The sequence below is a fragment of the Gymnoscopelus braueri genome, assembly GCF_963280865.1.
Source record: "Gymnoscopelus braueri genome assembly, chromosome: 19".
Lineage (NCBI taxonomy): Eukaryota > Metazoa > Chordata > Actinopteri > Myctophiformes > Myctophidae > Gymnoscopelus > Gymnoscopelus braueri.
Genome location: NC_137621.1, coordinates 2,899,475 through 2,904,170, shown reverse-complemented (window position 1 = coordinate 2,904,170; position 4,696 = coordinate 2,899,475). Strand labels below are relative to the sequence as shown.

The window sequence follows — 4,696 nt, the reverse complement described above, 5'->3', positions numbered from 1 at the left end:
TAGGGAGCCAGAGGCCCTGGTTGCCCCAGGTACGATTCCAGGCCAGGCCAGCATATGTGTCGATGAAATTAAATTTGTCCCTGAGCAAGACTCTTAACCCCTAATTGCTCACAGGTTCTCATTGGAAACAAGCCCGCAAGGACTTTCATGAACGTCCTGTTAAAGGTTTCATGACGTTCAGTTTTACCACACATTAAAAGTCTTTGTCATGGTCCTTCAAACGTGTATAGAAAGTTTTAACAAAAAATTCCACTCCATTGATCCATGGCAGGTGTTTTTCTCTCACATTTCTAAAGCCTTTTCAACTGCAATGAAAAAATAAATCTTTGCCTGCGGGTGTCGCTGGTGAGGGATTTTGCCTGTCAATCATCGCCTCTGCTCCGCCCCCCCAAAGGAAAGGATAGGGGAGGGGCGAGGAGGAGAGTGGGCGGGATTAATCGACTGTGACCTCACTGTCGAAGGGCCAAGCTCAGATTACTTTTCAGCCTAATTATTCAGAAAACCCCAGACGACAGAAAATCCACTGAATGTTCAAAGTTCAGATTTTTTAGGTGTATTTGAGGTCATAAAACCCCCCAAAAAACATAAAGAAATTAAAAAGTGAAAATGAATGTCATAGAACCTTTAAAAGGAATGATCCTTATCCTTATCCTTCCTTGAGGTCGGTGATCGCTTTCTTCAGCTCGTCGACCTCCTCTTCCAGGGCGATGTTCTCCTCCTGGAGGACAATGTTCTCCTCTTCCAGTGCGATGTTCTCCTCCTCAAGGTCCATGTTCTCCATCTCCAGGGCGGCGTTCTCGTTGTCCAGGACCTTGTTCTCCTGCTTGAGGGCCGTGAGATTCTCCTTTTCCTCCGCCATCGAGCTTTAATCGCTGGATCTCAGTATATAAATATCCTTCTGAATACCCAGACACAGACTAGTCTAATTACAAAGCTTCTAAAGTAACTCGTATCACGTGGCTAAAATCTATGCGTAATGCAGGTCCAGTTGTGGTTATATAGGCCAAAGTATTGGCCGTGACGTAAGCACAGACGTAGCACAAACCGTTGCGCGACACCTGCCAGCTCAAAGTTGAGCTAGAGAGCCAAGCATAGACTGGAGCCAAGGGGCCAGCATCCGGCTGGTAAATTGAGGCTGCGTAGGAAGTGACAGTTCATCTGAATGGCCTGTGGTCTCGCTGTTTCACCCCTGCTGGTGTCAGAAGCATTTAGGCTCCATTCAAGCGGATGGGTTCCAGTCGCTATAGTTTAAAGTCTTCTTTCAATCACCATGACATGCGTTTTGGTCAATTATGCTCCCATTTATCTTAAAATTGATGATAAAGTAGGGTATGCAGTAGGAGGGGCGTGTAGATCGGCTATTTTCAAAAATTTGACCTCTTATATTATTTGACAATTTGGCCAATGTTTGACCAGCTTTTATAGCATAGTCTGCTGATTACTTTTGATGCAGTAAATGTATTTTCTTTTCTTTCTTCCTTTTTGTTTGAGTTATTTAAAAAAGCTCTTAAAAGTCCTGAAATTGTCACTTCACTGTCATCTGGGGACCCCCCCAAAAATCATGTGGGGGACCCCCCTGGAGGTCCCGACCCACATGCCCATGTATGGACGAAACAGGTACAAAGCCTCATGTAAGCCCGACCCCTTGGGTCTGGCAAAAATAATAGAGAGGGCACCGGATATCGCCTCCCATCCACTTGCATTGAGTTGCTCACCCAGCGCATGGGCCGAAATCACCCCTTCCTCCGGGTTGGAAACGTATTGGAAAATGTGATGGGCGTGGCCTATTTGGGGCTCCTGTTCATATAGATGGGTTTCCGCGCGACGTCATCACAGAGCAGAGTGCGCAATCTGCGCATGCGGGTGGTAGAACGAACCGGAAGCGCCATTCACTCTGTTGTTATTTTCGGGATTTAGATAGGCATAATGCTGCTATTTTAGGCATAATAGGCATAATGCTGCTATTATATACAAACAGATCCAACTTCCGACAAATCATTTTTATTGATTAAAGAGGTGTTTGGTGTAGAGGGAAAAAATCACACCCAGTGTGAAGTGGGCGGTGTGGTCATCACAGTGGTCATCACAGTGATGGAAGCTCACTTTTTTAAGTGCATAGTCCTATTTATAGGTTATTAATGTCATCATGTGTCTCGCTAGCCAATCACAGTGCTGGATAGAGTCAGCCAATAGAGTCAGCCAATCACAGTACAGCTAGGGGTGTACTAATGAGCCAATCACAGTACAGCAAATGTGTACTAATGAGGTGTCCCAACCCCACTTATAGGGGCGGCTACACCGCCCAAAAAGAGCAGACCAAGTAAACAAAAAAAGCTGAATCTGAAACACAATTGTATGCAATATAGAGTAGGGGGTCCCTGCTTCATCTCTCTCTCAGCTAGGGGGTCCTTGGCCTGAAAACTTTGAAGACCCCTGATCTAGACTGTGCCTTGATGGCGTCGTAATGGCTGATTTTACACTTGGTTGCATGCTGAAGACAGCCGATCTGCAAGCTCACAACGCGTCGCAGCGCGACGCGTTGTGAGCTTGTAGATCTGCTATTTTCAGAGCGCAACACCCGAGCGCAACCAAACATAAAATGACTTTTAGACTCTTAGTTCTACTGGATCTCTTCTCCACTAGATCCCTCACTAACATTTTAGTCTAGTTTTTATTTGATGACGAAATTGACAATTTATTTAGTCTTTAGTTTTAGTTTGTTTTTTGTTTTTTTCGTCAGTGAAACAACGAACATTTTTCGTGATAGTTTTAGTCGACGAAATCAACACTGCTGACAAGTTGGGAGTGTGATGTGTTTGTTGGACGAGTCGATGCATAGCGGCTCCCCAATGCTAAATAAACTGTGGCTCATTGAAGTATCCTATTAATGGACTGTGACGTCAAAGTCCACTGTGATGTCAAAGTCCACGGGCCAATCACAGCACTTTTCCGAGCCTAATTATTCAGAGAAACCCAGACCACAGAAAATCCACTGAATGCTCAAAGTGTTTTTTTTTGGGGTGTAATTGAGCCTTAAAAAAAAACTGGGGAGAAAATGTAATAGACATTTGATGTCATGAAACCTAAAATAATAATAACCAAAAATAGCCGATCTACAAGCTCTCAATGTGTCGCAGCGCGACACATTGAGAGCTTGTAGATCGGCTATTTTTCGCTGCACAACATGATTCCACAGAAGACATGCTGACTTCTATGGAATCCAAATGACTGAAACCAGTCGTGGCGACTGAGAACTTTAATCCATGACTTTGGAAATAAGCCATGTAAATGTAATATAAGGCCTAATGTAATAATAATGAACAACTAGACGCGTCGCAATTCAGGGCAATTGCAAAGTGTGGTTGCGCCGACGCAAGTCGCGGGTCGCGGCCGCCGGGCTCTAGGAATACGCTGGGAGGAATACCGTCGGAGGCTACGCCAATTACATTGTCACGTCACTCCTGAGATCACTTGCTTTTCATTTAGAGAGGATTGAACCCCCCAAAAATCATGTTTTTGCATCAAACGGTTACGTTTTGTGCATTTGTGGCGCCCTCTATGGGTCAAAGTGGAAATTATTTTGGGGATTCGTTGAGTAAACCACCCTCGACATTTGATTCAAATTTGGGATTGACCGGACGTTTCGTTCGTGATTTCTAGCATTTTTGGTAAAACGGGCCCCTCCCACTAACTTTGGAAGCCATTTACGAACGGTAACGACTATCAAAATGCCGTTTGGATAGGTTTATCGCATGCGTCCATAGATCATGTGTACCGATTTTTGTGAAATTTGGACAAAATATGTGGGAAGTGGGGCTAAAAGTGTGTTTTAAAGAAAATTCAAAATGGCGGAAAATCTATCCTGACGCAAATGGGCGTGGCCTATATAGGGAGTTGCGTCATGACCCAAGGAATATAGGGGAACAAAGATTTTTATTCTAGGACCTACGATTCAAGAGTTAAAGGCCAAAACGTAAAGTGGGCTGTTATTGCGCCACCATGAGGCCGACTGGTGTAATTATTTTTTAAATAATTTCGGACTAAATTATGAACCTCCCCACCAAATCTGGTATCTCTAGCGCTTACGGTTTCAGAGAAAAAAATAGTTGAATTTGAGTTTTTTCACTTTTCCATTAAAGTGGATGGGGAAATTTAATGCACTAATAAATCAATATCAATTAAACTATGTAACCAATCTCTTAGCAAAATGGATGCACACGATTCCCGGTGAAGCCGGTCATTTTGACATATGTCGCAAAATTGGGAAAAATAAACTGTGGGAGGAGTAGCGCGCCAAAGTATTGTTTATCTAGAAAGAAGATTATTAATATAGTATCCCTAGAACTATAGTCTGGTTGCCCTGTTAGGGCAACCAGACTAATAAACAGGTGTGACGTGTCCTTACCTCTTCTGACACAGATCAGCTCATTCACTCCACAGTTGCGCTCGCCACCTGCAAACACACAATGCATGACATGTGTAAGTCAATGGTTCTTAACCTTTTCAGGCTGTGACCCCCCGAAACCGGCGCGTTTTAATGTTGTAGCACTCCTTTAGCAACCGCTGCTTCTACATTTCGCCTTTTTTTGCCGTTCTTTTTTTCCCCACGCCGTTTGGTGCCCCCCCCCCCCCCCCCCCAAGGTTGGTGCCCTGTGCTTCAGCACCTCAAGCCCGTTGGATAAGCCACCACTGCAGA

General features: G+C 44.4%; 1 protein-coding gene across 1 annotated transcript in view; it reads right to left on the bottom strand.

Annotated features, from left to right (window-relative positions):
• syt14a (synaptotagmin XIVa) overlaps positions 1–4,448 on the bottom strand; it is a gene marked incomplete at its 3' end in the record, with an annotated part of 29,853 nt that extends 25,405 nt beyond the window's left edge. The window contains exon 1 of the mRNA XM_080413481.1: positions 4,406–4,448. The remainder of the gene's footprint in view (positions 1–4,405) is intronic.
• Positions 4,449–4,696: the final 248 nt, after the last annotated feature.